This window comes from Aotus nancymaae, unplaced genomic scaffold, assembly GCF_030222135.1.
Source record: "Aotus nancymaae isolate 86718 unplaced genomic scaffold, 86718_ANA_hifiasm-v0.15.2.pri h1tg000043l, whole genome shotgun sequence".
NCBI lineage: Eukaryota > Metazoa > Chordata > Mammalia > Primates > Aotidae > Aotus > Aotus nancymaae.
This window is the reverse complement of record NW_026988457.1, coordinates 211724-229524: the sequence shown is the minus strand read 5'-3', so window position 1 is coordinate 229524 and position 17801 is coordinate 211724. Positions and strand designations below refer to the sequence as shown.

Below are 17801 nucleotides of genomic sequence, written 5' to 3'. Positions count from 1 at the left end.
ATCAGTTATGTGCCAGCTAAAGTTAAGTAAAAAGTGACAAAATATAGAACAATGCTAAATCTGGACTTAATTAAAATATACTAGAACTACAGAATCAATCTTTTACTGCCACATCTAAGGTATGAATTTCGGAAAAAGTATGATCAGGCCTGAGGCAAAATATATTTTCCAAGGAGGGAAAAAAAATCCTCTTTTATGACTTAAAATGTATTTTAAAAACATTTCCAATGTAACATTCCCCACAATAGTGGTAGGTTCTCTAAACGGATGGCCAATTCCTTGATTTCTGGAGTAGAGCACAAGCCACTGCAGTACCTCCTATTTTAAGGAAACAAATGTCTATCAACAGAATGAAAAGTATGTCAGGGCTGGTATGTCCCAGTTAAACCTAAATCTTAGAAGTTGAGGGTCAAGATAAAAGCCACTGATATCTTGATAAGACAGTCCAAAATGGCCAGAGATGTGGACTTCAGAATTACACAAGATTACTAGGAGACGGCAAAATTAACATAAGGAAAATAATATACAATTATGAATATTTTAGTATGTTCCTGAGAAATAGGTATTATCCAGTTTCTATTTCATATACATCCTACAATTACAGTAAATAACACTGATTTCAAAAATGAGTTTCTCTAACCTTACTATTTTGAAAGCCTATTTCTATTATTTTGAGACCTATAAAGGGGGAAAAGGAGGTGAAAGGCCATCCTACCTTTCCTAACAAATTATAAATGACCTCCAAATATATTAGACTGGAAGTTATTAAAATTAATCTAACTATTAAGATGTACACACAAAACTGTAACTTCTACAGATTCAACAACTATGGATGCCAAAACCTACCCAACAATGAATTTGAATTAAGAAAAGGATGACTTAAAACCCTTTCTTGATTTAGTATTCCTTAATTTGGTGGTTTGAGAGTTTTTGTTCAACTGTGAGCACTTGAGATTAAAGATAAAATAATTTAAACAGCAGAAAAAATAATTATGTAAGATTTAGGTACAACTACACACAAAAAAATCTAGGAATAAGAGAGTAGAACTATTATTAATAGATAATATAAATTAACTGTAGCCAGACCAGAGAATGATCAAATACATTTAACGTAAAAATCAGAAATTAAGACCTTATCTAGAATATTTTTTCATGATAAAAATCTTTAAAATAACATACAATAAAGATGAATTCTTAAAACTTCTTTAATATTACTAGCTTAAAATATAAACTTTTTAAACTATAAAATTATTAAAAATAGCATAGGTATATAGCTTTAACATGTTAAGAATAGTTTTTTGAAAGATAAGGCAAAACTGGTAACTAAAACAAGTATCACATTAAAATGAAACACCTATTCAGAAAAGAACCTATTTCTTTCAGGTTTAGGAGGCAAATGTTTTATCTAGGATTAGAAGACCCAGGACTTGAATTATATAAATTATGTGACTAACTTCAACAACAATAAGGAGTTTGGGATAAATAAGAAAAATAGAAATAAAAAAATTAAAGTTTTACTATCTCTGCCCTATGTTTGAATAATCCTTTCCTAAAGACATAGGTATTTCTCTATAATATTAACTTTTTGGTTTCTGTAAAATATACAGATACATGCTCATTTCTATTCATAATTTAAAGCCTAATTTACATTTATGTTTTAAATAGTTCTAAATGCATATTTTAAAAAGTTAATGTTCATTCAATAGTTTTAGATTCTCATATATTCAAATTTATCCCACAATTTTCTTTTCTTTTCTTTTTTTTTTTAAGACAGAGTCTCACTCACTCTGTTGCCCAGGCTGGAGTGCAGTGGCAATCTTGGTTCACCGCAACCTCTGCCTCTCAAGTTCAAGTGATTCTCCTGCCTCAGTCATCCTAGTAGCAGGGATTACAGGTGTGCATCAGTCAGCTTGGCTAATTTTTGTATTTTTGGTAGAAGCAGTGTTTCGTCATTTTAGCCAAACTGGTCTCAAACTCTACCCGCCCTTGCCTCCCAAAGTGCTGGAATTACAGCACTCATATGATCCACTGTGCCCAGCCTGCCCCACAATTTTGATGTCAAAAACAACCAAGTGCTTCTTATATATTGAGTTCTCCAAAATGACATCATTCCCCCAACTTTCGAAAATGATCCCTACCACTACCCTATAGACCCAAATATAATAAATCAAGAATCTTGACCATTAGCTTAAATGTTATTGTAATTATAATCATTGTATCTTAAATGAGATAATATGACAGTCTAGACATCCCACCTAATAAAACTGATAATTCCCAATCTATAAATGACCAATAAGGTTTTTAACAAATAATTGTCTGATAAGGTTTTTAATTCAAGTTTAATACAATTTTATGCTTTTCTACTATCCTATTATTCAACAGAAACTATCATTTTTATAATAAAATTCAGTATTTTATACTCTGGTGGACTCTACCAAAAGTAATTCTTAAAGACTACATTAAAATACCTACAAATTAAAGGCTAACTTAATAAACAGTGCAATAAGATAAAAGTACGGCCATTAGAATTTTTGTTTTGTTTTAAGACAGAGTCTCGCTCTGTCTCCCAGGCTAGAGTACAGTGGTACAATCTCCGCTCACTGAAACCTCCACCTCCCAGGCTCAAGAGATTCTCTTGCCTCAGGTTCTTGAGTAGCTGGGACTACAGGCATGCACCACCATTCCCAGCTAATTTTTGTATTTTTGGTAGAGACAGGGTCTCACTATGTTGGTCAGGTTGGTCTCAAACTCCTGACCTCAAGAGATCCGCCCGCCTTGGCCACCCAAAGTGCTGGGATCACAGGCGTGAGCCCTCATGCCTGGCCTAAAAATTTTTTTAAAATTAGGTAGAAAGACAAGAAGAAGTTTCTGTTGAATGAAAATAGAACAAAAGATATATAACAATTCATTGCATATACGGCCCAAAAAGGCCTATAAAAAACAGTTGTCATACAATGATGGGATGAATAATTGAGAAACTACTAATATTCTTGAATACCGGTCAGGGTTACTTTAATCTCACAGTAGGCTCATAAAACTATTGGACAGCTCCTTAAAGAGCACAGCTTGCTTTACCTGTCTTAAAGGCTTTTTAAATTGGTATCATTAATCTTTCCATCCTCTGAATGAAAACCTAACCTAGTGACTTTTCCTTAACAGCTTTATTTAAGATATAATTGACATATAATACACTGCACATAATTAAAACTTTGGTAACTCATGACACAGGTATACAACCTTTGCCTTTACCCATTACCCAAACCAATGTAATGACTATATCCATCATATTAAAATTCTGCACAGGCCTTTTCTAAACCCCTCTGTCCTTTACAACCCTCTCTGCTCTCTGCCCCCAAGTCTCCAGGAAACCACTGATGAGTTTTCTGTCACTACAAATTAGTCTGCATTTTAAAAAATGTCACACAAATGAGAATTATATATGTACGTACATATTTTTTTACCGGTTTTTCTTCTCATTAAACTTTGTTTTAATGGGTCTCAAAATTCTGTGACAGAATTTTGGTCAAGTTGTTTCCATTAAAACATACTAATTTTAAAAACTAGTATGTTTTTAAAATTGGCTGGGTGCGGTGGCTCATGCCTGTAATCCCAGCACTCTGGGAGGCCAAGGTGGGAGGATCACAAGGTCAAGAGATTGAGACCATCCTGGCCAATATGGTGAAACCCCATCTCTAATAAAAATACAAAAATTAGCTGGGCGTGGTAGCACGTGCCTGTAATCCCAGCTACTCAGAGGCTGAGACAGGAGAATCACTTGAACCCAGGAGGCAGAAGTTGCAGTGAGCAGAGATCATACCACGGCACTCCACCCTGGCAACAGAGCAAGACTCTATCTCAAACAAACAAACAAAAAACTAGTAATTTAAAACTGCCACATGCAAAAAAGGAAGAGAAAAAAAAAGTAGTCCACAAAACATTCTCCTTTCCTAAATCTGGAGGTTTTACAATGCATTGTTATCTTTAACCAGTCTTTTATTATTAAACTTAAATGGCCAATTGAAACTAACAGTCCTGAGACCACTCTTCCACCACTGATTAAGACTACAGTGGCACATATTAGGGATAATATGTAGCCTTCTGAGCTTTCTGGGCAAACTTGGTGACCTTGCCAGCTCCAGCACTCTTCTTGTCCACTGCTTTGATGACACCTACAGCAACTGTCTGTCTCATATCATGAACAGCAAAACAACTCAGAGGAGGATAGTCTGAAAAGCTCTCAACACACATGGGCTTGCCAGGAACAGTATCAACAACGGCAACATCATCAGACTTCAAGAACTTAGGGCCATCCTCCAGTTTCTTACCAGAACGGCAATCAATCTCGACCTCCAGCTCAGCAAACTTGCATGCAACATGAGCTGTGTGGCAATTCAGTACAGGGGCATAGCCAGCACTGATTTGGCCTGGATGGTTCAGAATAATCACCTGAGCAGTGAAGCCAGCTGCCTCCATTGAGGTCATTTTTGCTGTCAGCAGCAACACTGCCACAATGAACATTTTAGACAGACATTCTTGACATTGAAGCCCGTAATGTCTCCAAGAAGAGCTTCACTCAAAGCTCCATGGTGCATTTCAAGAGACTTTACTTCAGCTGTAACACTGACTAGAGCAAAGGCGACCACCGTAACAGGTTTGAGAACACCAATCTTCACTTGGCCCACAGGTACAGCACCAGTACCACCAACTTTGTAGACATCCTGCAAAGGCAGGCGCAAGGGCTTGTCAGTTAGACAAGCCAGTGGTAGGATGCAGTCCAGAGCCTCAAGCAGTGTGGTTCCACTGGCGCTGCCATCTTTACGGGTGACTTTCCATCCCTTGAACCAAGGCATGAGCATTTGGTTCCAGAACGTTGTCACCATTCCAATCAGCAAATGGCACAAATGCTACTAAGTCAAGATTGTAGCCAATTTTCTTAATGTAAGTGCTGACTTGCTTAATGATTTCCTCACATCTCTTCTGGCTGTAAGGTGGCTCAGTGGAATCCATTTTGTTAACACCAACAATTAATTAGTTGTTTCATACCCAGTGTGTAAGCCAGAAGGGCATGGTCACCGGTCTGCCCATTCTTGAAGATACCAGCCTCAAATTCACCCATACCAGCAGCAACAATCAGTACAGCACAGTCAGCCTGAGATGTCCCAGTAATCATGTTTTTGATGAAGTCTCTGTGTCCGGGGGCATCAATCATAGTCACGTAGTACTCACTGGTCTCAAATTTCCACAGGGAGATATCAACAGTGAGATAAGGTTCACGCTCAGCCTTCAGTTTATCCAAGACCCAGAAATACTTGAAGAAGCTCTCTCCCATCTCAGAAGCCGCCTTCTCCAATTTTTCAGTTTTTTTGTTGATTGTACCACATTTGTAGATCAGATGGCCAGCTGTGGTGGACCTGCCTTGAATCTATGTGTCCAATGAAGACAATGCTGATAAAAGTCTCTTCCCAGTTTGGCTTTTAGGGGTAGTTTTCATGACACCTGTGTTCTGGTGGCAAACCTGTTGCAAAAAAGCTGATTGGCTTCTTTCACTCAGCATCAAGATTCATCGGAATCAATACTTCATTCATTTGTATTGTTTATTAATATTCAATATTATCAATATATTATAATTTGTGTATCCTTTTATGCATTAGATACTTAGATTGTTTCCAAAGTTTGACTATTACAAATAAAGCTATTGTGAAGACTTGTACACTAGTGTTTGTACACAAATACACACTTCATTTGTATACAAATATACATTTCGTTATTCTTGGTTAAAAACATAGCAGTGAATGATCTGGACATAATAATACGTATGTATATATAACCTTTTTAAGTTAGTAAACTGCTTTTCAATGTAGCTTTTTTTTTTTTTTTTTAATTTTTTACTTTTGAAGACAGAATTGCTTTGTTACTCAGGCTGGAGTGCACTGGAAAGCTCATTGCTCACCACAGCATTCTGGGCTCAAGCAATCCTCTAGTCTAGTTGTATTATTTTAATATGTCCACCAGCACTGTATGAGAGATCAAGTTGCTCTACATCCTCAGGAATACATGCGTTGGTTGGTCTTTTTCATTTTAGACATTCTAATAGGTGTGTAGTGGTATCTCATTGTGGTTTTAATTAGCATTTCCCAAATGACTTAATTACCATTTTATATCTTCTTTGAAGTGTCCACATTTTTTTGACTACTTTTATTGCTTTTTTAAATTTCCTATTATGAAGCTGTAAGAGTTCACCAAATAGTCTGGATTGAAGTCCATTGTCAGATATGAGATTCACAAATATTTTCTCCAGGCCTATGATTTGTCTTTTCATTCTCTTTCAAAGAGCGAGAGCAAGTAAATTTTGAAGTCCAACTTTTTTTTTTCTCATTTTTTTCAAAAACAATTATTTTGACATAATTTAAGATTCACAAGAAATGGTACCTTCACCTTCTTTCATGATAGGTAACATCTTACATAACCATGGTACGTTTTCAAAACCACAAACACTGGTGCAATAATTTCAGCTAAACTGTCCACCTAATTTGAATTTTACCAGGTTTTGAGTGCAAAAAATTCACTCAATCTGACCGAATTTTTGAAGGATATTGTTTCTAAGTATGGAATTCTAGGGTGACACTTTTTTTTCCTTCCTATATTTTAAAGATACTGTTATACTATCTATGGTTTGTATTATTTCCAATGAGAAATCTGCTATTGGTTCTGTCGTTTCTCAGTATCTGCAGGGGATTGGTTCCAGGACCCTCCTCCAGCCCCTCCGCAGATACCAAAATCCACAGGTAATCGAGTCCTTCATATTAAATGCCTAATGGTTGTATGTAGTCTATGCACATAGATGTATGTTCCTGCATACCTTAAATCATCTCTAGATTACTTACATCTAATGAAATATAAATGCTATATAAATGTTATATGGTATTTTTTATTTGTATTATTTATATTGTGTGGGTTTTGCTTTGGTTTTTTTTTTTTTCTTCCGGGTCCATGATGGGTTGAATCCAAGAATGTAAAACCCATGGATATGGAATGCCAACGGTATCACTGTTCATCAAAAATGGTTTTGTTTTGTTTTTTGGTTTGGCTGATTCTTTGATGTGCCTTGGTGTAATTTTCTTCATGTTTCTTTTGCCTGTGACTCACTGGACACCTTGAGTCTTTGAGTTTACAGTTTCATCAAGTTTGGAAAATGTTGTCCATTATTTCTTAAAATACTTTTTCTGTACATTCCACCAGCCCCATCAGGAACTCCAATTATAAGGATATTAGGTCACTGCATGTTATCCCACAGCTCACATTTTCTCTGAGTGTGGTTTTTCGGAGCAGTTTATATTGCTATAGCTTCAAGTTCACTAAACTGTTCTGTAATATTTACTGCCATTCATCCCATCCAACATATTTTTCATTTCAGACACTATAGCTTTAAACTTTCAAAGTCTGATTTGGATTGTTTTCTTATATATGTATATATGTTTCATTCCTGTACTAACATGTTTAATCTTTCCTCTAAGCTTCCTCAACATATGAAATAGTTATAATAATTATTTTTCATGTTCTTATATACTATTTCTGAATCATTTCTTGGTCAGTTTTGAACGATTATATTTTCTTCTCTTATGGGTGTTACTTTCCTCCTTCTTTGCCTATCTGGTAACTTTTGATTATATAGTAAATAATGTGACTTTTATCTGCTGGGTGCTGGATATTACTGAATTCCTATAAATCTCCTTGACCTTTGCTCTCTGTTGTAGTGAAACTGCTTAAAAATTAGTTTGATTCTTCCAGGTCTTGCTTTTAAGCTGTTAGGAGGAACCAGGGAAGAATTTATTCTAAGGCTAATTTGGCCCCACTACTGAGGCAAATGCCTTCCAATTAGCCCTACTTGGTGCTTCAAGAATTATGAAGTTTTCCATTTTAGCTAGCGAGAGCAGGAACTACTGGCCGTGTATGAGATCTAAGAGTTGTTGACTGGGAACTTATTTTTCCAGCTCTGGTAGCCTCTTCATTTACATCCTTAACTCTCATCAGCTACAGAGTCAAGAGGGATCCCTTGGCAAATTGCCAGAGTTCTCTCCGTATCTGAGCTCTCTTCTCTTCAGTATGTTTTCTTGTACACTATTGCCACCATGGACACTGTGGACTTCCAGTTTGGTCTCCTCAATTCAGACAGATCCGCAGGCTCCACCTGATGTCCCCCTTTCTGTACAAGGTTGGGAAATTCTCCCAAGGTAGTAAGTTGAGTTAATCACAAAGTTCACCTCATTTGTTTTCCATCTCTCAGGGATCACCGTCTTTCACTGTCTGGTAACTACTGTCTTGAAAACTGTTGTTACATATATTTTGTTTAGTTTTCTAGTTGTTTCTGACGAGAGAGTAAGTCTAATCTTTGTTCTTTCACCTTGACCAGAAGACAAATCTAGTGGTAATGTTTTAAAAACATTAAGGATTTCTTTGACTTTGAGTTATCAATACATAAAATTTAGCCAACTCTTTTTGGTTAAACACCCACTAGTAGAGAAGTGATCCACAGGTACCACTTCAAATAACTCGTGAGCAATTCGATCTACTTTTATAAAGTTGGTTTTTCAAGTTTTGTTGTGCTTTCCTTATCATCTCTTTCCTAAATAGATACTATGTCACATGCACAGTTTAACTAACTGTCCTTTTGATAATGCCCACATCTTTGAAGCACCAAGTCAAGAGTCTATTTTACACAAATATTTCTCCAATTCAATTACTTCTACCCATGCCACTGGGAGTGACTTGGCAACAGCAATGGGCAGTAAATTATTTGGAGAAGCAGAAGAGAGGATACTAATAATGAGGGAGAAAGACAGGGTTGAGTAATTTTTTTTGCCTTGTTAAAGTGATCTAAAAAGACATAAAAAGATGAGACCCAGCCAGGCACGGCTGCTCACACCTGTAATCCCACAACTTTGGGAGGCCAAGGCGGGAGGATTGTTTGAAGTCAAGGGTTTGAGAACAGCCTGGCCAATAAGAAGAGACAGGTGTGGTGGTATGCACCTGTGGTCCCAGCTATTCAGGAGAATTGCTTGAGCCCAGGATGTGAAGGCTGCAGTAAGCCATGTCTACATAACCACCCTCCAGCCTGAATGACAGAGTAAGACCCTGTCTCAAATAAAATTGAGCTCCATGGACATAAAGAGCAGCCCAATTCAGACCTAATTTTACTATTCTTCAGTGTTAATAAACAACACAGGATAAAGAGGAAGAGAAGAAGATGGAAAGGAGGAAGTCAGATGGTTAACAAGAATCTCCAAGTTCATATAAGGTTTTTTCTGTTGTTATTTAATGAATTGTTATTTCCACTTATTTCAAGCACATACAAATATGACCAATTTAAAATTTATTATCAAAATATATTCAACTTCTGGGTTAATCAGAAACCGACCTCTTCAAAACCTGCCGAGTTTAATCTTAAAAAAAAAAAAAAGTTAAAAGTGACAACTAAATACAATGACTCCTGAAGAATTAGTCTAATAATATAGTTTATAAACTTTCTGAAGCAAACTAGGCCCTCTGATTTAAGCAGCTCAATAAAGGAAATATAATTCTCTAAATCATATAAAATTGATGGAGAAGGCAGAAGAAAGCTAATTACTAATATTTCCAAAAGATTCATATTAGCATTCTAAATAAAAATTCTCCTATTTATAACTTGACAAATTTAAGAGGAAAGTAGCATGTGTATGTTGGAACCTGGCAAATGAAGATCAATTAGTAATAAGCTTTACATTATGATAGAGGAAAACAAAAATTTTTATGATCTCAGTATTAAGCAATTCTCTGTACATAACCACCTGAAATTACAGGCACATGGCAGTGGCCAAAGCCACGCTGCCTAAAGGAGGGAGAAAGGGAGGCCACAAAGGCCGGGCAAGGCAGTATACAAGCCCCGAGGAGATTTACGTGCAGCTCCAGGATGAGAAGCAGAAAGAAGGCCGGGGAAGAAGAGAAGCAAAAAGAAGGAGGAGATGGGGCTGCAGGTGACCCCAAAAAGGAGAAGAAATCTCTAGACTCAGATGAGAGCGAGGATGAAGACGATGACTACCAGCAAAAGTGCAAAGGTGTTGAAGGGTTCATCGACATTGAGAATCACAACCAGGTAGCACAGACAACCAAAAAGGTCACACAACTGGATCTAGACGGGCAAAAGGAGTTTTCAAGGAGAGAAGGAGACAAGATTGAGAAGCAGTAGGCAAAAAAACGTTACATGAAAATGCACTTGGCCGGGAAGACAGAGCAAGCCAAGGCAGACCTGGCCTGGTTGGCTATCATGCGGAAACAGCGGGAGGAGGCTGCAAGAAAGGAGAAGGAGGAAAGGAAAGCAAAAGATGATGCCACATTGTCAGGAAAACAAATGCAGTCACTCTCCCTGAATAAGTAAGCATGATCCATGGGAGGAAATGCTGGGAACCTGGGCCATACTGCCAGGACCTCTGCTGCGTCTCGCCCACCCTGTACTCTGGCGCCGCTGCAACAGCCCCTCGTGGCCAGGAGCCCCCCACAGCCTGGGGCCTCCTCTTCATCTTGGCAGAGAAATTGTTGGTGAGATGTGGGAGGGGGAGGGGCAAGCTGCTATCTTTGAGACAGAAAGATGCAGGACGGCATTTCATATATGACCATTTGAGTGTTTTTTGCTGTTTTTAGAATTCAGAGCCCTTGCTGGGGGGTGCCTGGGAGATGGGGTATGAAGAGCTTTCCTTTGTCTGGTAGATAGCACATAAGGGGGTGGTTGTGCCAGGAGGCAGCTGCTGATGGGTTTGCTACAACCAGCCCCAGACTGTGTTGCCTGGGTGCTCATTCAGAAAGGGGCTGTCATCTGGAAGCCTGTGCCCCTGGGTCCTTGAGGGTCATGGCTTGTTCATCCTGTCTGACCAAGGCCTCGCCTCTCTGTCCTCTGGTTCCTACTCACCTGGCCAGGGTCAGTGCCCATTTTTAATCCTACCCATCGATCATGTCAAGAAACCTCTGTTTACTGTGCAGCACCCAGGCAAAACATGCTCCACAAATTCAACTTGTATATTTGGCAGATTAAACTTGACATTATCGTTAAAAAAAAAAAAGAAAAAAAGAAACTACAGACACATAAATTTCCCAAGATAGTTTTAAGTTCATCCTTTACAAAATTTGCCAGAAATGGATAATACTATAAACATTTCTAACAATCTCCTAGTGTACCTTTTATGAGAACAGTTTGATAATATTATAAAAATGAAAAATAAGGCTGTGCAGTGGCTCATACCTGTCATCCTATCACTTTGGGAGGCCAAGCGGGGAGGATCACTTGAGTTCAGGAGTTTAATATCAGCCTGGGCAACACAGTGAGACCCCCATCTCTACTAAAAATTAAAAACAATTAGCTGTGCATGATAGCACACACCTGAAGTCTCAGCTACTCCGCAGGCTGAAACAGAAGAATGACTTAAGCCCAGGAGATCAAGGCTACAGTGAGCTGTGATCATGACACTGCACTCCAGCATGGTAAAATGAGAAAGGGGAAATGGGAAAGAGGGAAAGGGAAAGAAGGAAGGGGAAGGGGAAGGGCAAGAAAAGGGAGGAGGGGGAGGGGAGGAGGAGGGGAGGACAATAAGCAAAGAATAAGCATGCCCTATGACCTAGCAAACCCACATCTAGGAATTAAAGCTAAGCATAAAAATGATACAAGTAGATAAGATTAAGGTTAGCACAGAATTTTCTAAATTATAATGTTTTTTAAAAAATTACCTACCAGTAGGATTTTGTCATGTAGACTGTGGAACATATCATAATGTATAACTATTAAAAATTGTAAGTTGATATATTATTAAACATGGAAAGAGACACCTATACTACTGACTCAGTAAAAATAAAAGATAAGCTAGAGAATAGCAATGAAACTAAATTGTTATTTATGTAAAATAGTTTCCTTATGCCTGAGAGGGAATGGGGGAATGTGTGTGCATGCAACTGTGTAAAGACTTGCTAAAGATGGTCACTAAAATGTATCAGACATGTTCTCTGTGGGCGGTGACCTAAGGATATTTTTGCTTCTTTGTACTCTTTTTATTTGAGTCTGAGTCTCACTCTGTCACCAAGGCTGAGTGCAATGGCTTGGTCTCAGTTCACTGCAACCTCTACCTCCCAGGTTCAAGCAAATCTCCCGCCTCAGCCTCCCGAGTATCTGGGACAACAGGCACACGCCACCACACCTGACTAATGATTGTATTTTTAGTAGAGATGGGGTTTCACTATGTTGGCCAGGCAGGTCTCTAACTCCTGACCTTGTGATCCACCCACCTCAGCCTCCCAAAGTGCTGAGATTACAGGCGTGAGCCACAGCACCTGGTCTTCTTTGTATTCTCTTCTATAGTATCTGATTTTTTTCAGTAGTGGATTCCACCAACCACAGATAGAATATATTTGGGGTAAAAAAAAAATAACAACAATTTAAAAAATGCAAACAAAAACAAAAATAGTATAGCAACTATCTACATAACATTTACACTGTAATAGTTATACTGGAGGACACACATGGATTATATGCAAATATTATGCCTTAAGCATCCCAGTATTTTGGTATCTGCAGGAGGTGGGGAGGTTGTTGCCAGAACAATTCCACAGAATAAAGAAGGACCACTGTATAATTTTTACAAAAAACTTTTAAGAAAGTTCAAGATTTCTAAATCATAAAATCATTTACACCATTCCCTTTTTCATTTGCATATCATCACTGAACGAAATGGGATTATCATAAGAATTCACATGGATTATACAACATTCAAATTCAGAACAAAAGAATCAATGCACATAAAAAGGAAAACCTTATCTGAGGAATAGAAGACATTTAAAAATAAAACCAGATGTCTGCATCTGCTACAAACTAGGTATCCCTAATCAGAAAATCTAAAATCTGAAATGCTCCAAAACCTGAAACTTTTTGAGCTCAAACATGAAGCTCAAAGTAAATGTTCACTGCAGTATTTCAGGCTAGATCTTCAGGTTTAAGATGCTCAACCAATAAATATATCCAAACATACCAAAATAAAAAATAAAAACAAACAAACAAACAAAAAAACACTTATAGTCCCAAGTATTTTGGGTAAGGGATACTGAACTTGTACTTAAAAGAATCTGAAGTTATTTACATGTCAAAGTGCTCCGATAACAGAAATCAGTAATAATCACGGGGCATACCACCTAGTTTATTCTATCGCTGTCCCTAAGAGGAGCAAAAATATCTACTTGGGTCAGTGAATAAATAGTACAGAAAAGTGAGACTATCACAACATTTCAAAGAGGCAAAAATTACTTTACACAGCTACAATTATTTCTATATGTATGTATATCTTCTATCCATTGCCATATAACAGTAAACCTATTTGTCACATTCCACAGTAAGTAATTTATAATCCTTAGATGTATTCTTCCTAACAAAGAATCCTGCCATATTTAATCATAACATTTAACAATATATTAAGATTTTCAAATGTTTTCCACAATGATATTTTTTTTTATGAAATTGTACCAAGGGAAAATTCACATAAATACGTAAAGCATTACACTTCAGGATATACATTAGGCCAAATACTCATCCAGTTAATAAATAATCCAGGTCCATTCATTCAATTCTTTCAATATCTAATATATAAAAGACACTGTGCAAGGCACTGTGAGGAAGAAAGAAATAAAACATGGACACTGTGTTCTACAAGTTCACAGGCTGACATTTCACAGGAATACAATGTATCCTGAACCCAATTCCACACTCTCTAGAACTCAGAACATCCATGTATCAAAAGACATATATTAAGTATCTACAATGTGCCATATCAGTATATGATATTAGCTTATATGGTGAGTACTATAAATGAATAATTAGAATCTGGTAAATGCTAGGAAAAAGTGAGCAAACACCTAATGCTGTCTAATTAGGACATAAGACCATATGTTTGAATTGATTCTTAAAAGACAAGTTTGAAGGAAGGAAAGGTACACCAAGCAAGGTGAATATTCAAAGAGAATATTCAAAGGAGAAGCAAGATGGTACTTGCATGGTACTGCAAATAGTTCTGTAGGTATGCAGCAATAAACAGGAACAAGAGCAAGAGTCAGCTTGGATGCCTTCATAAGGGATTTTGACATTTCCACCCCCCCACCAATGACAAAGATGAGAGGCAAGATTAGACAATCAGGTAGTTGATTGAAAAAGAAGACTAGAAGCAGGAAACCAGCTAAGAGACCACAATAAATAATCCAAGCAAGAATTAAAGGTGGACCTACATTGTAACTCAGTTAACAGAGTAAAAACAATTTCAAACCAGCAACAGATCTTAGTAGCTGAAGGCTATGGCAGGTAAGGAAGTGAGGGGTCAAGAAGACACCACAAATTAGACACCGAATGTTATCAATAACCAAGATACACAGTGGCATATAGCTGTGAATGAGTGTGTACAGGTATGGGTGAATGAAAAACAAGTTTAAAGGAAAACATATGGGCTCACATTTTTATTTTTTATAGGAACCTGCCCTGCCTCTGTGAGACAGGGAGGATACCTAACTTGGTGTTGGTATTCATTTTAGACAGGCTGAATTTTAAGTCCTATGTCATGGAGACGAAGATGTTCGGAAGAAACCAGAAATAAAACAGAATGAATGCAGAGGACTAGGAGGGGGAAAAAAGTATCCAGGAGTCAAATGTGATTAGGGAGGAGCTGAAGTATTGAAGACATGTTAGATTATCAACGAGCACTATGAAGAGTAAAAGAAGAAAGAGTCAATGACACAGCTTGGGAGAATTCTTGAGGGCAGGACAAAGGCCAAGAAGTCTTACAAAACAAAACAAAACAAAACAAAACAAAACAAAACAAAACAAAACAAAACAAAAAGAAAAAGAAAAAAAAAAACCACCAATAACAATCCAGAGCTAAGAGAATAAAAGTTTCAAAAAAAGAAGGATGGTCAACTGTCAACTGCAGCAGAGGGCAAGTAAGATGAATGCCATTAATTTTGTCAGTTAAAGGCTGGGCGCAGTGGTTCACCCCTGTAATCCCAGCACTTTGGGAGGCCGAGGCGGGCGGATCATCTGAGGTCAGGAGTTCAAGACCAATCTGCCCAACATGGAGAAACTCAACCTCTACTAAAAATACAAAATTAGCCAGGTGTGGTAGTGTGCACCTGTAGTCCCTGCTACTCGGGAGACTGAGACAGGAGAATGGCTTGAACACGGGAGGTGGACGCTGCAGTGAGCCAAGACTGCACCACTGCCCTCTAGCCTGAATGAGACAGAGTAAAACTGCATCTCAAAAAAAAAAAAAAAAAGTCAGTTAGGCAATCTTATCAAAAACATTTTTAAAAGAGTGGTGAAAAGGAAAGGGAAAATACTTGGAATTAAGGGATGAACAAAAGGTGAAAAAGTAGCCACCATAAGTAGAAACCTTTTCCCAAATTGTACTGCAGAATTTTCCAAATGTACTGACCAAAGAACCTTTTCCTCATGTAACATTCTTTGTTCTGGGATTCACCAAATATCAGAAGAGATTTACACATGGGACATTTGTAAGTTAAAAGATATAACCAACATAGAGGGATAGACTGATATTGAAAAGAGATACATGAAGGAATAAGTTGCTGGAAAAAATAAAGATGGCTTTCAGCATATCACAAACACCTATCTGACTGAGACTGGAGAAAAAATAAGAAAGAATATGAATGAAAATGTTACACAGGTAGAAAGCTGATACATGAGGTAATTTTTTTTTTTTTTTAAGACACAAGGTTTTTTTGGTTGTTGTTTTCTTTCTTTTTTGTGTGTGTGAGATGGAGTTTCGCTCTTGTTGTTCAGGCTGAAGTGCAATGGCGCGATATTGGCTCACTGCAACCTCTGCCTCCTAGGTTTAAGCTATTCTCCTGCCGCAGCCTCACGAGTAGCTGGGATTACAGGCATGCGTCATCACACCCAGCTAATTTTTGCATTTTTAGTAGAGACAGGGTTTCTCCATGTTGGTCAGGCTGGTCTCGAACTCTCAACCTCAGGTGATCCGCCCGCCTCGGCCTCCCAAAGTGCTGGGATTACAGGTGTGAGCCACTACACTTGGCCTGTTTTCATTTTTCAAGAGACAGGGTCTTACTCTGTCACCCAGGCTCTAATGCAATGTTGCAAACATAGCTCTCTGCAGCCTCAAACTCTTGAGATTCTCTTGCCTCTGCCTCCTGAATAGCTGAGACTACAGGCACATGTCACCACATTCAGCTAATTATTTTTTCTTTTGTAGAGACAGGAGTCTCACTATGTTGCCCAGGCTGGTCTCAAACTCCCGGGCTCAAGTGGATCCTCCCCCTGTCAGCCTCCCAAAGTGCTGGGATTACAAGAATGAGTTATTACACCTAGCACACACTTCATTCTTTTTAAAATCTTTAAACTTTGTCACAATAGACAGAACCACAATGAATTCTTAACAACCTAAATTTTTCTCCCTTCTCTGAAAAATACAAGGTCATGACTCTAAAGTGATAAAGTAAGGACTGAGTAGGTCTGAGAACATTAAATCTTCAGAGTATCAGCTAGAGAGAAGAGAAGGTCTAGGGTGATGATGGAACATAAAGTAGTACTTTTATAGAAAGGCCACTGCAGCTGCATCACAGTTCTATAACTCTTCAAAGTCCCCAGGCACCCTAAGTAGATAGCTTAAAGCTTCACCTTTACAAAGTCCAATCCATTCACCAAAAGCCTACATTATCCCATTTCTGGGGCCAGAGATTACAAATCACCTGAAGTACTACCAAAACCCAGTGAGTAAAGACAGAAGTAAATCTATTGAGTTTCCAAAAGCCCCTTACATCTTAAAAGCAGCAGTAACAAGCAACTAGAATTCACCTAAGAATGTAAAGGCCAAAAGATTTTAAGTGAGCATTCTTATAATTAAATACCTCTTACAAGAAATGCCATTTAATCAGACAAGGGGAAAAAGTAGTATCAAGAGAGATGCTGACAAGGAGATAATACAATCAAACAGATCCCCTAACACATCCACAGTCCAACAGTTCTTATTCAATCTTATCGCTTCATGGAGTAAGCTAAAACAACAGTAATATTATAATATGATTCACAACCATACAATTTTCATAAATCTGAGACAAAATTAGCATGATTTTATTTAATGTGTCACTACTTGTAAGTAAATCTTAACCTGCAATACTATGTGAAATTTACAAAATCATACATTTCCCAGACCCTTTCATTCAAGGTGAAATGTAAAATCCTGGGAAAAAAGACATTAAGTTGTCTTTCAAAAAAAAAAAAAAAGCAATTATTTTTCAAAATATTCAAGTGAGTTAGCACTTAAATGTGAGCTCTTAAAAGAGACCAAGCATCACTGCCCCATCCTACACTTACCATGATTTAAGGACATATGAATATAACTAACTGCAGGCTGTACTCTAAATATAAACAAACATCAACTTTAGGAGATAAGGTAAAACAGGACAAAGGACATTTATTTAATATCTATTATGTGCTTGGAAATTTGAATCCTCATATCAATTCTGTAGGTAGGACAGGTGACAAAATATTTCAAACCCCAAGCAATGGCATTTAAACTACACAGTCATAGAACAAATGAAAAATCCTGCATTCACATATAGATTGGTCAGGCAAAGTGACAGGTAATCATCCAGTGACAGGTAAACATCCTAGGCAAAGACTAGGAAGACTACGAAGGAATAAGTTGTTGGAAAAACTAAAGATGGCTTTCAGCATATAACGAACACCTATTTGTCTTGAGGCAGGAGTAGAGATC

The 17801-nt window shown here is 37.7% G+C and overlaps 1 protein-coding gene and 2 pseudogenes across 4 annotated transcripts in view; 1 reads left to right on the top strand and 2 right to left on the bottom strand.

Moving 5' to 3' along the window:
- Positions 1-17801, bottom strand: part of PAN3 (poly(A) specific ribonuclease subunit PAN3) — a 166183-nt gene that overhangs the window by 80932 nt on the left and 67450 nt on the right. The gene's annotated exons all lie outside the window — the stretch shown is intronic.
- Positions 1270-14901, bottom strand: LOC135268781 (elongation factor 1-alpha 1-like; annotated as a pseudogene).
- LOC135268792 (28 kDa heat- and acid-stable phosphoprotein-like) lies at positions 9841-10411 on the top strand (annotated as a pseudogene).